General features: G+C 49.7%; 1 protein-coding gene across 8 annotated transcripts in view; it reads left to right on the forward strand.

Moving 5' to 3' along the window:
• PRKAG2 (protein kinase AMP-activated non-catalytic subunit gamma 2) overlaps positions 1 to 19,558 on the forward strand; it is a 240,877-nt gene that overhangs the window by 86,600 nt on the left and 134,719 nt on the right. The window lies entirely within an intron of this gene.

Consider the following 19,558-nt stretch of genomic DNA (forward strand, 5'->3'; position numbering starts at 1 on the left):
GCTCAGCAGCGCAGTCATCGCCCGTGAGCTGCAGCGGGGGCTCAGCAAAGCCTGACTCACCCTCTTGGCGAGGACACCCGGGAGTTTGCTCCTATGAAGAATTAACCTGCAGTCTCGGGTGGCTCCCTCGCGGGGCCGAGAGCCACCAGTACCATCTTTCTGTGTCTGCTTGGCCCCTGCGTATTCGCGCGTCCTTTACAGCGCGCCGCCCCTCTGTGTGCGAGCTGTCAGAGGGCGGAGCCCTCGTCTACTGGGCACATCCTAGGGGTGCCTCCTGCCGCGGAGGGGATGCGGGCAGGTGGCCATGCTGCCCTCGGCTGCCGTGTGCAGCAACCCCCTCTTTTCTTGCCTGTACCCCGTCCTTGGCCTTCATTCCCCAAGTTCATTACACGCACCAGGTGAGCTGGCCAACTCCAGTGGCCACCTGGCAGCCGCCATTCCCCACCCCCGTCTTTCTTCATAACAGAACCTGGTTTTACCCAGGGCCCAGCCCCAGGGCATGAGTGCAGATGGTCTAATACCCTTTCCCATGGGGAGTGTGTCTGGCTTCCAGGTCACCGGCCTCAGGGTGAACCAACAAAACGTAAGGAGGACTCTGTAAAAGAGCAAAGAAAAGATGCCGCTGCCCCCCCCCCCCGACAAAGAGATACCCAAGGACTGAGGCCCTCTCCTCCCTCTGACTGTGGTGTGAGGACACGGTGTCTGGACACACTGGCCATCTTGTGACCAGGCCAGCACAGAGGGTGGCGGGGCAGACGGGTGGGAAGGAATCTTGACACAGTTTGCATCACAGGGCTTAGTGTTTTAGATAATAAACGTCCTGGTACTTTAGTCTCTTTTAAGTGATATGGTTCTGTAGATGCCATTAAACTATCCTAACTAACTCATACACCTCCTTGGTGGCAGAGGTGACGCTCGTTCAGATGGTGATGAAGACAAAGCTGGAAGAGCTTATCTGGGCTCGGTGGGGGAGAACTGGAGTGCAGACAGATTTTAATCCCCCTGCCGCTGTGTTGTGAGGGGAAACAGAGCAGGTAAACGGACAGGTGGGGGCGGTCGGTTTTGTGTAGGGACGTCTTCTCTGCTACGTGACCACAACTGAGCCAGAGAAGGAGGAAATGCTAAGAGCCAATTAGCAAAAGCCTCATTATATGTCAGTCCCCAGTCTTTTTCCTCCAAAACTCTCCCGCAACAAAGTAAATAGCAAGCAAGCTTATCAGGCCAGCTTTGGCGAGGTCTTTAGTTAGGTCTGCTTTCTGCCTTCTGTAAATTCACTTTTTCTACATGTTCTCTGTATCACTCCTTCCACTTGGTTTCTTTTTAAAAGAGAAGTTTACTTTAGGAAAGCTCCCATGTAGCTCTCGATGACCTGGGGCTCTGAAGGGGCAGCCACCCCCACTGTGTGCAAGGGCACCTGGAACCACAGAGCAGAAGGAAGGATGCCCATGCTCAGTCTCTCCCACATTCGAGACAAGACGGGCTAAATGTGTGTCCCCCTTCTATTCTGAATGCTTGCTTGAATCTGATTTCCCACAGGAAATTGTGGGGGTGAGAGAGCCGCCCTGGGTCCCAGGGGCCCTGGGAGCAGCCCCGACAGATTCTGCGGAACTCCAGGGTCCTTTCTGGCTTTGCCACTGAGTGACCACTAGAGGGCGATATAACCTCACAGGGACAGAGGCAGGACCCAGTCTCCACGTGCTTTTCCAAGGTTGGGATGTTCACCTTCAGATGCACCTCCTAAACAGAAGAAAGCTGGCATTACAGAGCAGCAAGCGGGCCCCACCCCTGACCAGCCTGACCAGTCGTTTTAAAGGGGAGCCGTCTCACGTTGCATACCCGTTCAGTCAATATTCAGTGAGAACCTGCTGTGATACTGGGCACTGGGGACACAGCCACGAACAAGTGAGCCCCTGGCCCTGTGGGGACTGCGTTCTAGGGAGGGGAGGCGAAAAATGTCGCACGGCTCCAAGAAAAACAAGGGTAAAGTGGTAAAGGATGGAGGGGTCTTTAATGTAGGACCGTCAGGAAAGTGATAACGGAGGCATTCGAGCAGAGACAGGATGGAGCCGGGAAGTGGCTGGGCAGCTGTGTGGGGCAGGGCATGCCTGGCAGAGGGAAGAGCAGTGCAAATGTCCTGGGGCAGAGTGTGGCTAGAACCAAGTGGGGAGGGAGAGGGAGGTGTTCTGGGAGAGGTGGGGTGGGGCTCCCAGGCCAGGGCAGGATTCCAGACTAAGTGATCCAGGGAGCCACCGGCAGGGATTGCTAAGGGAATGACTTGGCCCTTGGAGGGGACTAGTCTGGCTACTGCTCAGAGAGAATGTGGACACGGAAGTGGGGGGACCAGCCGGCAGCCCCTAAAATAGACCTAGAGATCGGATATGATGGCCTCCCGCCTCCTCTGAGACCTCCTCTCTCCCTGCCTTCTCCGTAAACCCTCGCCTGGTTATTCTTGCCTTGAGCAATCTGCCAGAGCTCTCGATATGACTTATTTTAAGTTTCTGCGCAGTCTGTGTTCCCTTGTGATACACTCCTGTTACCTTCTGTCTTTGGGAAAATCATGTGTTTGGCTTTTCCCATGCTTGTCTCTTATTTCCTGTGCTCTTCTGGGGCCCAGCCCCTCCTTCCCCCTCCCCTCCAAGCAACACGAGAACCCAGATTGTCTCCCTACCTGGGAAGGGCACTGGGTCTGGGCTGAGGATGTGTCTGGATGTGCATGTGGGTCTAGATGAAGGATGGACACCATCCTCACTTGTTAAAAAGAGGGCTGCCCACGTCACGTGGGAAAGGGGCAGGGTTATTCCGAGGATCCTGGGGCTCTCTTTTCTGTCCTCTTCCTTCGTAGGCTCCTGGTCTGCCACCCTCAGACCAAAACCAGCTCTCAGGGCAGGTTCTGGCAAAGGCATTGCACCACAGAAGTGAAAGGTGACGTGCTGTGGGGGTAGTTGACACATTTAGCATGTAACTGAGAAGGGGTTTCTAGCATCAAAACCAACATGCTTTTTTTTGCAAGTGGTCGTCTTCCCAGAACCCCCGATCATGCGGTGACAGCTCTTGGGGTGAGAAGGTGACATTTCACTAGCTGGTCCCCCACTAAGCAAGAAATGGCATCCTGTGCTTCATGGGCAGCGGTCCACCCCAAGTGACTGCTGTGGATGGAAGTTGCCCCCTGGGCACTGGGACTTTATTGTTGTCCTACTAGAAAAAAAGCATTGAAAATCGCCGACCTGGACAGCCCCCTACTCTGATGACCTCGAGGGCTACTCTCGTCCATGACTGGTATCTGTAGACGGACGGAGAGGAGAGGGTGGAGCGCACGCCCTGGGACCCGGGGAGTTGGCAGCAGCCTGGTGAAGGAAATGTGCAGCACAGGGCATTCAGGTGAGGCCCCGAAGCATCGTCGCAGCAGTGGTCTGAAACCCCCATGACTGCCGCCCACAGTCACAAACGTGTTTTATGCCGTAATCCAGCATGTGCACGTACACGACTGGAAACCGCTTCTGGTGAAGCAGTGCGTAGCCTGGCCTGTGTGTGCTCTTTTCAGTTCGACTCTCCTTCGGAGTAAAAGCGCTGTATCTGCCGCACGCAGCTGGCTGCACGAGGGAGCAGGGGTGGGGGATGTGATCGCACTTTGGCAAATACCACCCTAGATGGTCATGAACAGCAGGATGGGTTTGGAATGCCTGTGAAGTGAGTCCTGCGGGGAACTTCAGGGCACAAAGAGTCAGTGGGGTGGAAGGAAGCATTGAGGTTTTGCCAGAAATGTGGACAGGCAGACGTTTGAACTGTTTCTGAGACCAGCTCATAACTGTGACCAAGGTTATGTGTGTCCAACACCCAAAATAAATTTAATTTTCTGTTTGTAGTTAAAATACTAGCATGCCATCACAGATGACTGTGATTCTGGGGCGGAGTCTTTAGACCCAGCCCCTGGTCTGTGGATCTGTGTCTGAGGCTGTCGGGAGATGCTAGTGAGCTTCCCAGAGAAGTTGATTTAACTTGTGGAACTTCTGTCTTTCACACGTCTCTGTGTGGGATCCCAGACAGCCCTTCTTTTCTCTCCCAGAAACTCCAGTTTATTTTTCAAATAAAAGTCTGTTTTCCCTTCAAATGCCAAGGGTTTTGTACTCTGTGTGGAGGAATGAACTTGGGCCTTTAAGACTTTAACTTGGAGTCTCCAAGTCTCCGATTCACATGCCAAGGACCTCCCAGTGCTGAGAACCTCCCTGCCTCCGCTCACCCGCGGACACAGACGCAAAACCAGCTGACCCCAGGCTGCTTGACAGCCCATGAGCATCGACCGGGCCTGTTCGCCTGAATCTAGATCCGGGTCAGACTCAGTGACTTAGTCCCCGGGACATGGGTCTGGAGCTGGAGGCCGGTTACCCTGCAGAACCTCCACGCCAACCCCATCCCAGTCTTTTCTTAAGGACGTAAGCCATTGCATTACCTGTCAGTCCGCCTCCTACCAGCAGGATGGAACCACGCTGAGTCTTTAAAACAGATGTCTTTTCCTCTTTCTTCTGGTGGATTCAGTTGTTTTTTTTTAATGGAAGTCTAGTCAGTTTACAATGTTGTGTCAGTTTCTTGTGCACAGCATCACGTTTCAGTCATCCATAGACATACATACATTTGTTTTCGTATTCTTTTTCATTAAATGTAGTATAAGATAATATAAATGTGTAGGTATATATATATATATTTATAATAAATGTAAACAGATTAAATTAAAAAAAAAAAGAAGAGATCTCATCCAACATCTTGGTTTTCAGTTTAGGTAACCAGACGCTGGAATTCTTGCAAATTGATCAGTGTTGGGATGGGAGCCGTGTGTTATTTGGCTTAGTTTTGAGAGTTTTTCAGAACTGATTAATGTAGGTACATAAAATATCCATAATTGATTGTTAATGTCAAATAAATTAGTTAAATAAATAAATAAATAAAATAATAAATAAGTAAATAAATAAGTAAATAAGATGGAACATAAAGATGACATAGTTATAAAGGTGAGGGAGGAGCTGAGAAGCCAGGTAAGAGTAGGGGGCCAACCTGGGTTACTGACGACCCCTCTACGTCCCTGGGGAAGGGGCAGGGAGGAGAGCAATGCAGTGTGGGACAGGGACACATGGAGGTGACCTTCTGGCAGGACCAGGGCCAGAGGTGCTACCCAAGGCGTCCCCCTCCCCGCAGCCAGAGGCCGGCCAGGAGGGGAGCCTGGGCATCATGGCGGCAGGGCCAGCCCCCTGTGTGCCAGCAGAGCAGGGGAGCAGCGGGGAGTGGGAATGGGGGCCAATGGCCAGGTGCCAGCACCTGGGTGTACCCCGCTGGGTGACACATGCGCCAGTGCCTGGGATGTGACGGCAGATCCGTCCAGGCACCGCCCCCAGCACCGCGGTGACAGGAAACCTCTTTCAGTGCAGCAGAAGCAGACATTCTTAGTAATTCGGTGCCACCTCCATCCAAAGGAATCACTCTAGAAGGGCGTCCCCGACACCCAGGCTACCCCACTGCGTCCTTCCCTGTGTCTGATGCCCACTGAGCACCGACTTCAGGCTTTCGTTCCGAGAAGCTGCACATAGGTAGCCAGCAGGGAATTTCACCCTAGGACACGCATGGGACCCCCTAACTCCCCTCCAAGTTCCATGCGAGGACGGGCAGCCTCCTGCTTCCCCCCCCCCATCAGAAGTCACTCAGCTTTTTCACTCCCCAACTTTCCACCCTTCCTCTGGCCTCCTGGACCTGACTTTGTTTCCTTCGAACATTTCCTTCTCCGATAAATCAGCCTGTCTTTGGGACTCGGTCTGTGGGGCTCTCCTCCTGCCCCCGAGGAACGGTGTTGTGCAGAGATGGAGCAGTACTTGCGGGATCCCCGTGCGGAGTTCTTCCGGCCAACGCTGTGGGGTGGGGGTGGGGGCTGGGATGCTGCTCCTGACATCGGCAGAGACCTGGAGGCCGGCCACTCTGGTCCTCAGGGGCCCCACTTCTTCCTGGGGGCCTGGCAGCCGCCTGGAGCAGCCTCTTGGCAGAGACAGGTGATATAGGTACATTTATCACTGGTGCCAGAGAGTGTGTGCTCAACCATTAAGTGGAATGCTGTAAACATGGGGGTGAGAACTGGGTCTCGGGCTCTTAGACCCCGTGAGAACCACCTTGCTGTCTGGGAGATGATGCAGGGAGGGGGTCTTTTAAAGCAGGGTTGGCAAACTTTCTGTAAAAGGCCAGATGGCAAGTGTTTTAGGTGTTTGGAGCCACCTGGTCTCTGTTGCCACGACTCGGCCACAGATAAAATGTTAACTGTGTCCCAATAAATCTTTATTTATAAAAGCAGGTGGCCGACAGGATTGGCCCCGTTTTAACAAATCTGGTCATTTCATTACCTCTTCCGTCCCCTCTTCTGTCCCCAATGCCTCCCAAACACACTCAAGTTAAAATCTGAAGTCTTGCCACGTCCTCTGCATACTGGCCCTCGGTGGCTCTGTAACATGCTTGCCTGGCCTCCTGCACTCCTGGTCCTTGAAGATGCCGAGCTCACTCCACCCCAGGCCCTCTGCTCCGAAGACCTAGTGATTGATGCTGTGCAGCCTCCCAGATTCTCCTCCAGGAATGAGGGACTCAGTTCCCAAGCTCCTGGCCATGCCGCCAGCAGAGCTGCCACCCACACAGGGCGGTGACCCTTCCTGAGCCGGCCTGCGTGGATGTAAAGGACCCACCCCTCACCCTACTCTGAGGGTTGTTCCAGTTCTGGAGCTTTCCATCGGGGCCTCGCTGGGTCTGCATGGCCCCTCAGCTTAGTCCAGGGCCCAGTCCTTCTCCTTCCCTTGTTGTGGAAGTTGATCCCAAGAGCATCCCTAAAACCCATGCTGCCAGATCCCATCCCGGGTGGGCCTCTGGGGAGCCTGCAACAGCTCCTCTCGCAGGTGGCTCAGGCGTGGCCCCTCCGCTCAGTCCTCGCTCGGATGTCCCAGTGTCAGTGGCCCTTTGAGTGAAGGCAGGAAGGACTGGGTGAACAGATGAAGGTGTGCACGAGCTTGGAGGACAGGTTACGTGCCCTGAGAGAGGCTGCACAGGAGGTGGGAGAGGAGGCAGGCCCAGCTCTCCCTGGGGCCACTCGTGGCCATTTGTACCAATAGCCCTGGGTATGTCCCCAAATGTGACAGAATCCAGAGTCGCGTGAGTTCTACCCTGAGCCTGGCTGAGCGAGGTTCTCCCTGCTTGCCCATGCTCCACGGCACGGTCCTGAGGCTGAAGGTGCCGTGCCCATCCTCAGACCTCCTGGGAGCTGCCTGGTCCTGCTGGAGCTGAGGCCCTGGGCCCTGCACTTCCTGGCCCAGGCCAGCGCCCTCTGGATCTGGGCAGCTGGTGACATCTGAATCCTGGGGCTGAAAAACTTCAGTGACTCATCTTGCCTGTCCGCAAAGAAAGGAAAAGTATGTATGGCATCCAAGTTTCCTGAAAAGTTCAGCCAACACATTGCAGAGCTATGTGGCCTGGTACCCAATGTGGGTCCCCTGGGAGGGTGCCCTCTGCTGGCCATCGTGCAGATGTCCCCGAAGGAGCCCGTGTGGTCGCCAGCCTGGGCTGGGCTGCAGGGGTTGACAATTATTATTATTTGGGAGAAGCCAAGGAAAACTCTCCTTTCCCTCAGCGAACTGGAGAGCTCTCTAGTCCTCTGAGGGCTGCGTGGGTGATGAGTCTATCATAGGACACAGTAAAAGGAGATGCTAGCGAACACTGCATCCTTGCCCTGACCGTGTTACTTCTTAATTCCTCCTTAAAAATAACATTTTATTTTGACAACTTCAAACTTACATAAAAGTTGCAAAAGTAGTGCAAAGAATTCTCATATACCTTTCATCCAGATTCCCCAATGTTAACTTTTTGTTACCATATTTACTTATATCCCCCACCCCTTTCTCAATACATATATGTATTTGTATGTGTTTATATGAAATCTAAACCATCAAGAATAAGTTGCAGTCGGCTGGGGGTAGACTATAGCTCAGTGGTAGAGCGCATGCTTAGCATGCACGAGGTCCTGGGTGTAATCCCCAGTACCTCCATTAAATAAATTAATTAATAAACCTAATTACCTCCCCCCTAAACAAATTAAATTTTTTAAACAAATTTTAAATTAGATAAATTTTTTAAAAAAACCAAACATTGAAAAAAAAGTAAGTTTCAATCATAATGTCCCCTTACCCCTAAATATTTCAGTGTACCTTTTATAAAAACAGGGACATTCTCCTAACTACAGTTTACTCATCCAAAATGGGAAATTAACATTAATACAACCAATTAATACAACTAACATTAATACAACTAACTAATGTTAGCCAAGCTGCAGGCTCTATTCTCTGCTCACAAATTGTCTTGATAACATTTTTGGAAGAGGAAGCCCCCATCACGCACTGCATTTGGCTGTTTTTCTTCCTCCTCGGCCCCATTGAACTGGAGCTGCCCTCAACCTTGTCTTCATGACCTCAGCATTTTTCAAGATTGTACAGGCCGGTTACTGTGTGGACTGTCCTTTGCTCTGGGTTTGCCTGATGTTTCCTCAGCTTAGATTAGATCCAGGTCTGACGTCCTGTCCTGGCTTCACAGCAGGGAACACCTGAGGTCACACGGGCCCATTCCTGGTGATACTAACTGATGGCTTGGTTAAGGGAGGTGTCTGCCATGGTTAAGTTCTCCACTCTCATCCAGTCATTACTTCTCCCTTTGTAAGCAGTAAGTATGTCATGGGGAGCTACTTTAGCATTTTGTAAACATCTTCTTTCTCATCAAACGTTCACGTGCTAGTTCTAGCCTCAGCTGGTTAATCTTGCCTGAATTATCACTACAGTGGTTGCCAAGGTGATTTTCTGATATCACTAATTCTACATTGATCAGTTGGAATTCTGCTAAGGAAGAAATTTTCCTTTTCTCCTTACATATATATGTAGGTATAGACTCATGGACTCATATTTTATTCAACAGGTTTTGGTTTGTCTTGACCATATTTTGATGCTCAGATGGACCTATTGGCCACAGGAGCCCCTTCAGGCTGGTCCCTGTGTCCCATGACCACCCTCAGATTGTTGTAAGCACTTACTACTTTCTGGTGCAACAAAATGGTCCAGCCTCATCTGCTTTCCCTGCCCCAGTCCTGGAATCAGACTTTCTCCAAAGAGCCCTTGTTACTTTTAGTGATGGATTGTATTTAGAAATAAGATCCAAAGCATGCTTATTGCAACTGAGATGTCACTGTTTCTAAGCCTTATCAGCAGACATAAATGAAATATGCTTACATAGAGGAAAGTAGTTGGATCAAATAAAGAAGGTACATCCACTCAGTGGAGTATTATTATATAGCTGGAAAAATACATAAACGTGGTATCTTTGAGCCAATATGGCAAAGACATGAATAGACAATTCTCAAAAGATGTAAAAATAGCCCTTAGTGCAGTGGACATTTAGAAAGAAATCAGTAGAAAGCCTTTCCCTAAACCCAGATTGTAGAATTCACCTATATTTTCCTCTAGTATCTGTTATGGTTTAATTTCAGTCTTGTGGTTTTGTGGTAAAATACATGTAACATATAATTTCCCAGCTTAACCACTTTAAAGTGTATGGTTCAGTGGCATTAAGTGCATTCGCATTGTTGTGAATCCACCACCATCTAATTCTAGAACTTTCTTCATCACCCCAGACAGAAACCTCAGTCACAGAAGCCGTTACTCCCCATCCCTCTCTGCCGAGCTCTGGGCCAGCACTCATCCTTGTCTGCTTTCTGTCTCTGTGGATTTGCCCATTCTGAGTACTTCATATAAATGGACTCATACACAATGTGACCTCTTGTGCTTGGCTTCTTTCACTCAGGGTATCATTTTGAAGGTTTATCCACGTGTTAGCGTGTATCAGAGCTTCATTCCTTTTTATGGCTGAATAATATTCCACTGCGTAGATCCGCCACATTTTGTTTATCCATCCGTCTATTGATAGACATCTGGGTCATTTCCCTCTTTTGGCTATTGTAAATAGTACTGCTGTGAACATTCCTGTGCACATGTTTTTGTTTAAACACCTGTTTCCAGTTCTTTGGGGTAGATACCTAGGAGTGGAATTTCTGGGTCATTTGGTAACCTTCTCTTTAACTTGATGAGGAATAGCCAATCTGTTTTCCCCAGTGGCTGCACCATTTTACATTCCCACCAGCAATGTACAAGAGTTTTAATTTCTCCACACCTTCTACAACAGTTATCATTTTCCATTTGTTGTTATTATGATGATGATCATTGCCTCCTAGTGGATGCAAAGTGGTTATCTTATTGTGGTTTTGATTTGTTTCCCTAATGAACTGAGTATCTGTTCATGTACGTATTGGCCATCTGTGTATCTTCTCTGGAATAATGTCTATTCACTTTTAACTGGGCTGTCTTTTGTTGTTGTTGAGTTGTAGGAATTCTTTATATACTCTGGACCAGGCCCTTAGGAGATACATGACTGGCAGATATTTTTTCCCTTTCTGAGGGCTGTCTTTTCACTCTCAGCAGTGTCCTTTGATACACAAAAATTTTTTATTTTGATGACCAAAAGTACTTAATGCATTGCTCCTTAGTACCTGGCCCATGGAGAAACACAGACTTGTTAAAATGAAGGATGGGGATTGGGGCACAGGGAGGTGGAGGCCAGGGACCCGCGGATCACAGCTTCTGAGGAATGAGCCCCATCCTGGGAGGATGAGACCCCAGGACAGGCCTGTGGAGGAGGGGACTGCTTCATTGTCACTCACCACATCGTGAAAGGCTATCACGGAGTCTAACTGTCCCTTTACAGCCTCTGGTGAGAAGGGAGAAAAGACAGAAAATTCTCTGGAACCACTGTTTCTGAGTTTCATCTCCTGGCCACCAGGAAGTTCTCCTGCTCAGCTGCAGTCAGTCTAGTTTCTTCCAAGCACACCCCGAAAGGCCTCATAGACCTGTGTGAGAACTTCCCACCTTCTCCCTCAGCCTCAGCCTCTCCTAGGACCCTCAACCAGCCCAAGTCACCTGAAGCCCAGGAGGCTGGGTTCTCACAGCTTGGTGAGTTAGCAGTCTCTGAGTCGTCCCCGAGGGAAGGCTGGGATAAAGGTTCCCAGCTCACCTTCTGGGACAGGAACGGGAGGCGAGAGCCGGATGTCTGGAAGAGGCTGCTGGTTCTGATTCTGTTTCTCAACTTTTTCTTTCTTTTTTTTTTTTTTTTTAATGTTTACTAAAGCAACTTACTGAGAATGTACCTTGCTGTTTTTTTCTGCTCTAGGCACCAGTCACCATTTACTAGATTCTTTTGTTGTTTGTGTTTTTGTTTTCTCCTTTTTACATTTTGGTTTCCTGTGAAGTAGTTCAATCACATGGTTTAAATTTTAAAGATCAAGCAATACAAAATGATAAATATCGAAAGGCCCCTGCCTTACTCCCCCCAAACGAGAAAGGGACCTCTTTAAACTATGTGCATCTTCAACTACTTTATGGCTTATCCATGATAAACCTGGCGTATGATCTTATCCAATGTCGTCCTCAATTTCCCCCTGCTCTTTTTTTAAATTAATCAACCTTTTCTTTTTGTCACCCCCTAAAGAGTCTTTTTAGGCAGTTTTTTCTAACCACCCCCTTGCACTTTTAATAAAACAGATATCCCATATATTATTTATGTGCTGTGTGTATCTGCTTTATATATAAAAAGAATATGGTCCCCCCTCCCCAAGAGCCAATCTTCACTTGCTTAGGGGAGCTGTCACCCCCATGGAGAATGATGCCTGACACAGAATGTGAAGGGAGTGAGGTCAGTGAGTATGGTCACATCTGATTAATTGGGGAATAAGGCCAAGCTGAATTAGCAAACGATCTGAATTATAGAATATCTTTTTTATATTTTATCAGCCTTGGGAGATGAACCAGCCACATAAGTTAACTTTCTAGATATCTGAAACTGAAGCCAGTAAGCCTCAATACATGCACTTCTCCAGCATCAGAAGCATTAAATACTTGGCAATTTTCTTATTCGAAAGATACTAAATATAATGTCGTTCATCATAGATGATTCAGAGTCCTTCCCACATTGCCCTGGGAGGTACAGGAACACATCCAGCCGCCACTGAGATGGGATGACTGTTCGTAGACTTAAGGGATGCTTGACCACCCTGCTCCTGCGTCTTCCCTGCTTCCTGCCCCCTCCCATACCGGCTGCACATTCTCCAGCAGTGTCTTGCCTTGAATAGCACCCAGGCTCTCCCCCTCAGAACTTGCTGCTAAGAAACCAGCATTCTTGTGTGTGTGTGGTTGAAAAGAATAAATTATTAGGAGGAAAGTACCCTTGGCTCCTCATTCGAGGAGTGCACCACTTGGGTGTTGGGTGTTTTGACCAAGGAGCAGGGTTCTGTCCGAGTCCCTCTGATTTCTCAGTTGGCATCTGCAGCAGGAATTGCAAATATGTGGTGCTCCCGGTTCAAGTCCAAGTGTCCCTGCGCCCCCCGATGCAGAGCCCAGGCAGCCAGCCCTGCGCCAGCCCCCGCAGGGGAGGAGACCCGGGCCCTCTGGGTGACGCCCGTTCAGGCACATGGAGTCTGACCTGGGGAGCTTTTTCCGGGCTGCTTTGGCTCAAAATGGCTCAAAATCAGCTGCCTATCAGTGAACCTACCTAGCCTCGAGATGCTACATCTGATTCAAGTCTTTTAAACCTTCCTGTCTCATCTTGTTGGATAATTCATTTCACTATTCAGAAGAAACAGATCGCAGGCAACTTCCAGCTTAGGCCTCAGATTCTAAACTAGTGGTTTCCAAAGGAAGGAAGTGCCAGAGCATTTGGGTTCCTCCTGGGAGCCCCGGATTCCAGAAACTGGTGATAGTGCTTGGGTGCCCGGGAGCTGAGGGCCCGGGTGGACCACAGGTGGACTTTCTGCCGAGCCTGTGAGTTAACAGGGTCTTCACCTTTGCCAAGGGCTTTGCACTTTCCTCTGTCACTCTGACCTCTCTAGGACATAACTGAGAGAAGTGAACAGAACAGCCAGCGCTTGGCCGAGCCCCTCTGGGACCCAGTGTCTGGAAGCAGTTGCTCCATGGCCCTCGGATCCAGGGCTGTCTCTGGGACTTCCCTGGAAGCTGGAGTCAGGAGCAAATCTTGTCAACTCTTGCCTCTGGTGCCTTCAGGGTCCTTGGCCTGGGTGGAGACCCCGGGGACACCAGGACTCACGAGAAGGGATTAAAAAGACTCCCACTGGGTCCTTCCTTGGGGTGTATAATGCCCCTGTAGGATGTTAAGGGTATCTGGGGATTCTGTAATTTTGGAGGTTCTGCACTTTGGCATGCTAAAAATAATTATTGCCATCGATTTTTGCTTTTTCTGTACTATTCTGTATCTTTAAAATTAAGATACCCCTGTTGTCCCTGGGTTTGGATGTAACTGGTATGAGTTGAACTGTTGTGGTTTGTCTTTGCCCCCCCAAAATCAACCTCTTGCCACTCAAAGCGTCTCTGCACTTGAGCTCCTGGAGGAGCCCGGGGGCCTGTGTGACCTCACGTGAGTGTGTCGGGCTGACGTGGAGGGGCGGGCACGAGTGCCTGAGTCAGGGCAAGGGAGGGGCGGGGGGTCACCCTCAGAGCCACAGCCTCATAAAAATCTCTGGGGAAGAGGAGCGGAAGGCCCTGATGAGGTGACACACAATCCCACTCAGAGTCAAGTGCCACGGTGACCTTTAGAACTTTCCATGAAACATGACACAGTATTTTGCAACCAGCAGGAGAGCGCCAGCAAATCTGTGCTGGCGGGTGTGCGGCTCCGAGGGGCCCCCCGCGGCCTCTTACATAACGGGGTTTTGTTTGGCTCCAAGCCTTTCAGGGATCTGGTGCCTTTCAGGTACTGTCACGTGACCTGCAGTGGTTACCGAGTGCCTTTTCAGTTGATGTGTCTTCATGCATGTTTTCAACATCCCAGCCGAGGAGAGGCGCCCAGGGTCCTGAGTGTCCCTGGATGGGGGGCCGGCAGACCCAGAGCATGACCCCAGCCCTGCCGCTGCCTGCCGTGGGGGATCTTGGGCGAATTAGTTCACCGCTCTGAACCTCCATTTCTTTTATTTCTTAAACTGAACAATGAGGGCTGACCTCCCAACCTCCCGGCATGGCTGAGCAGCACAGGTCACTCGGATGCACCCTCCTGACGCCAGGGCGCTGTTGAGGGGTGTGCCTGGCCCGGGGCTGGGAGTCAGGAAGGTCTGCACTGAGTCTCATCCGGGCCTCCAGCAACCATTTCCATGAGATTCTTTGCAGCTGCACATAATCCAGCACTCCAAGAGGCTCCGATGATAAGGGAGGTTTTTTCATTGTTATTTTTGTTACTATATTAAAACTGGGAGTCCCAAGGAAGGGTGGCCTTGAAGGACTTGTTCCTCAGGGCGCTCTGTGGACCACCCGGCCTGGGCCTCTGACAGGAGGGCAGAGGGACGGTCCCCCAGGCTGCTGGGCCCTCGGAGTCAGGGCCTCCTGCTGCACATGCTGGGGACGGGGAGGGTGCGATGACTGACGGAAGCTGGGCACCCACCGTGGTGTCCACGCAGACCGACGACAAGTCCCAGCAGGTTGGAAAAGGGACAAAGATACCGCCTGCCTTAGCACCTCTCCCTGTGCTGTGGGAACAGGGCCTCCGGGCTCACCAGCCAAGAACGTCCAGTGGTTGACCTGGTTTACCCACATCTGGGGTCCCCAGGGTCTCCCGCGAGGCCCGGCACATGAGAACTGTGAGCTCGTGGGGAAACGCAGCGGCCGTGCAGAGGAGAGGGGGCGAGCACCCGATTCTCGCACATCTGAAGCGGAGGTGAGCGAGCGCCCGCCCTGCTTACCTGTCTGCAGCCCCCTCAACGCCCCTCCTGCTCTGCCTTTCCTGTCCCCAGCAGTGCCATCCGTTAGACAGTCACCTCCACATCTGGCTCTTGGCCAGGTTGCTGTACCCAGATGTGCAGGGGCCAACACACCTGGAAAATCTGACAGCTGGGGTACCTGAGCCCCTTCCCCATCGTCACGCTGTGGGCCTGCTCCTGGCAGATCTGCCTTGGGGTCAGTGCAGAACTCTGGCTGACGGAGGTCAGAGCCTGCAGAGGGCAGGAAGCCATCAGCACAGCCTCCCCTGACTCTGGGACAGTCAGCTAATGCCCCCGGGGACAGGATGCACTGCCCCCAAGGTGACCAGAGAGCACAGAGCACAGCCTGCTCCTGCCCCGGCACACCTGCCTGCTGGAGAGCCATCTCTCAGAACTGGTTCCGAAAGCACAGGGTATATTTCTCCCATCAGATCAGAGCCCTGCTGTCAGGACGCCTTCCCTCTGGGTGGGGAGATAAGAAGCACACAAAGCAGAAGATCGAAGCAAGCTCACAAGATGAAGTGTGTCCAGGAAGTGTTCTTCAATGCCATTTTATTTTTCTAGTTCTCAAGGTGGGCTTATAATTGAAAAACTAGAAGGCCAACGCAACAAAACCAACGCAGGACGCAATTTGAATTACCTGCACTTCTGCCCCTCCCTGGATCCTGTGGACCGAGCGTCAGGGTGGTGGTCTGGGAAGCCCGTTGCCTCTTCCCCGGGGCAAAGTGCTAGGACATAAAGGCGCCTGCTACCCATTACTTGGTCCTATTCCAGGCTTCCAGGTGTAGCACTAACCAAGAGTGTGATTTGTAAAGAATGGTCCAGGAATACATTTTAAAACAGTTCCATCTTGGAAGCCACTAGTTCCTCCTTTTTTTAGCCCTTCCCTTAAAAAATAATCCCCAAGCATGGAAAGCATTCCATGAGGATGTATTCCTGCCCGCTGAATCACAGTCACCTGATGGAGTTTCACCTCTTGCTCATCTGCGACCATCAGCTGGTGGAAACCGCGAAGAAGGGACAGGTTAGTGCCCCTGAGAGTGGCCACCGCTCCCCAGCCCATTGGCCAGACGTGCTGAAGGAAGTGTCCTCGGTCACCCCACCTGCAGCATGAGTGTCACCTCGCCCAGTGCCTCCGCATACATCTCAATTGTGCAATCAAAGGTGTTGTCCCAAGTTAAAGAATGTCCGGCATGTGTGACTCAAACGGGGAGACCCCAGGGGTAGCAGAGCCAATTGGAAACTTTTCAGGAACTTTGCAAGCCCATCCATGCCACGTTAGAGCCCTGAAGTGGACCAGGGTTGGAGTATTTGCACCACGCAAAGGCGCAGACCCTACAAATCAGCCCTCCCTGTCCCTGCCTCCCGGGGAGCTGCCTGTTGGACATTTTCCAGCATGTCGCTGCGTCTACACTTCTGCAGTCCAGTGACACCACGGCAGCCTTCTTCTCTGCTCTTGGGTAAACATTTCGAGTGAGGCCAAAAGTACATGTTGATGAAGTTGGGGTCTCTTTAGGGACTTGCACTCACTGTCAAGGTCGTTGTGTTTGTAAGTCTCGTGGCTTGTCTTAAAGCTGCACTTCCTCCCCCTCCACCAACTCCTTCCACCCAAAGCTTCCCAGGATCCATCCAGTGGGACAGGGAACTATTTTGGGCCCAAAACAACTTTTTGCTCAGTTAGGCCAACTCTACCATCTCCTTTCAGAATATTCTGCTACCAGCTCAGTAACAACCGTGACGCTGAATGACCTGGATAATTCTTTTCTTCTCTCTGCCTGAGTGGCCGTGTCCTTACTCCCCTCTACAAAGGCGCCAGGTGTTCCTATTAAGCAAATTCACAGAGCAAGGAGCCCAGAGCTGTGAGCTCTGGCCCGCAGGGTGGAGTTGACAAGAGTGTCTTCCTACTTCTGTTCTCAGAAACCAGGACGTGGCCTTAGAGGAGGCAAGCAGATCTGCTTTGTTTTTCGTTTTTACTGGAGTATAGTTGATTTACAATGTTGTGTTAGTTTCTGGTGTGTGGCACAGTAATTCAGCTCTACATACATACACATATATGCACTTTGTCATACTCCTTTTCTTTACAGGTTGTTACAGGCTGTTGAATGTAGCTCCCTGAGCTATACAGTAGGACCTTGTTGTTTCTCTAGTTTATATATAGTAGTCTGTATCTGCTAATCCCAGACTCCTCATTTATTCCCCCGGTTTCCCCTTTGGTAACCATAGTCTGTGAGTCTGTTTGTGTTTCCAAAGCACGATGCATTCCCTCTTCAAGTCACAACCTCCGGCATGGTGGGTCTGTGTCCCAAAGTGGACCGCAAGGGGAGTCAAGACTCCCGAACATGGTTCTTCCCTCTCTTGCCTTTAAATTCCATAGCCCGAAGATCAAAAATTACAAGTGAGAATGGAGGGAGAAACTTTTCAAATCACTCCAGTCATAATGGCTCTCTAGCATCCTGTCGGAGTCAACATAGGGCGTTGCCCACACCCTTGTCTCACTGTCAGTAAGTTTTTCTGTGCATGGGGTGGGAAAATGTAAATTTTGGAATCGAATGAATGAGGGTTCAAGTCCAAGTCCTCCCAGCTGGTTAGCTGTGTGATTCTGGTCAAGCTACTTACCTGCCTTTCAGTCATTCAACTTTAAATAAAACGGCATTAATACCACCTGTCCCATAGGTTTGAGGGAAGGATGAAATAAAATAATCCTTGTGAGGTGATCAGCACTGCAGCTGGCATATGGTAGGCACTCAACAAATGGGACTTACTATTCTACTAATTAAAATATAGTTCTTATGGACAAGAATGTCTTCAAATTATTCGTAGCACTAATCCTCTCCATCAACAAGTGTCCTGTACATTTGACAGAGGTTTAATAGCTCCTCGATGAGTGATTGACCATATGAACTACGTACAGAACTGGCAGACAAGCCTAAGTTGCTGTTTATTTCTCATAGGAATTTAAACTTACTCACTTTTAGTTGCTAAACTTTGAAATGTTACCTCTTTCCACCTACTTCATCATATAGTACAAGAATATTGCATTGGCTTAGGCAAAAATCCTTCATTCTTCCTTTTAATCAAATCTGGCCCTTTCTTACTGGAATGCTTGCTTAGTGATCTCTCCTAAATAAATTCTGCTTTATTTTAACTTATTTTATTTAATTTATTCTTTTCATTGAAGTATAGTTGACTTATAATGTTGTGTTAGTTTCTGGTGTACAGCATAGTGATTCAGTTACACACACATATATATACTTTTTCATGTTCTTTTCCACTGTAGGTTATTACAAGGTACTGAATACAGTTCCTGTGCTGTACCGGAGGACCTCGTTGTCTCTCTATTTTATATATAGTAGTTTGTATCTGCTAATCCCAAATTCCTACTTTATCTTATTTTTAAATCAGGAGAACATTTCCGTTTCTGTTAAGAGCTGAATTGATTTTTTTAAAAAAGGAAATCGAAATGTGAAACTCCAAAACCTACCTCCTTGGTCTTTTTCAGAGCCTAACCACAGTAAGTGTGGGCTACCATATTTAACACAGATACAATCCACCAGTCTATTGCAGGACCCAACTGGAGGTGGGTTTTGTGACTTGTTTTGGAAAACTAGGTTCTCCTACAGGTGCAGTGTTGGCTAGGCCTCTCTCCTTTTCTCTGAACCCTCCAACCCTCAAGGCCAACTCAAGCTTTCCTTTCCAAGCAGGGCCATGTGGTCACCTCTCCATCCATTTGTGCTGATGACACTTGTCCATTCTGGCCACTTGCCATCACACAAGTGATGCTGATCACACGTAGCTGTTTTATGAAGTTAGTATTATAACATGTATGTAAATTTACCTTTCTCTCTCCAAGTTGTTTCCAAATTCCTTGAGGGTAAGACCTATTTTGTTCGTTCCTGTGTCCTTGCTACAAAGATTTGGTCACTGTGTCTCTGTCAGTCCCACCAGGCAGGAAAAGCCATGGCAAACAGCCATGAGAGGTTCAGCCTTCTGGAAGTAGACTAACTCCTAACATGAGCAAGTCTTGTCTCAGTTTAGTGGGGGAAACTGGGGCCCAGAGACCAGAAGTCACTTTCTCAAGGTCACAAAGCTTAGTTAATAGCAGATCTTGCAACTTCCCTTTAGTGAAGATATTAGCGAATGAAATGGAAAGAATTTCCCCTATCTTGTATTTTTAAAGTTTGGTTTTTAGTTGCAAAACACATACAGACTAAAAGTTTTTTGTTCTGTTTTATTAGATCAGGTGTTTGGCTGAGGAGCCAAAGAGATTAGAATTCTGGTCCTGGTTCTGCCACTCGTTACAGGACTTTGGGCAAGTCACTCCCCTGCCTGAGCCTCAGTTTCCCCATCTCATGGAAGAGGGTTGGGCTAGACCTTCTCTAAAATCTCTTTGAGTTCTGTCATTCTACATTTCTTAGCAGGTCCAGGACTCAAATTGGACATTTGCTCAACACCCTTGCATTGAATTCCAGGGACCCCCATGTCCCCTCCTTAAAGGTGGACTTGCTTCTTCTTTCATCTCAAAGAGCAAGGAGCTGAAATAGATCCTGAGGTTTCCAGCCCAGGGACTTGTGGCTTCTCCACAAAGAAGCAGCCGGAGCCTCCTGACCCCGCCGAGCCCTGGAACACATGAATCAAAATAGTTGTGTGATGTCATGTCAAGATGGGAATGTGCTCTGGCCAATTGGTGCCAAGAAT

This window comes from Camelus bactrianus, chromosome 7 (genome assembly GCF_048773025.1).
Source record: "Camelus bactrianus isolate YW-2024 breed Bactrian camel chromosome 7, ASM4877302v1, whole genome shotgun sequence".
Lineage (NCBI taxonomy): Eukaryota > Metazoa > Chordata > Mammalia > Artiodactyla > Camelidae > Camelus > Camelus bactrianus.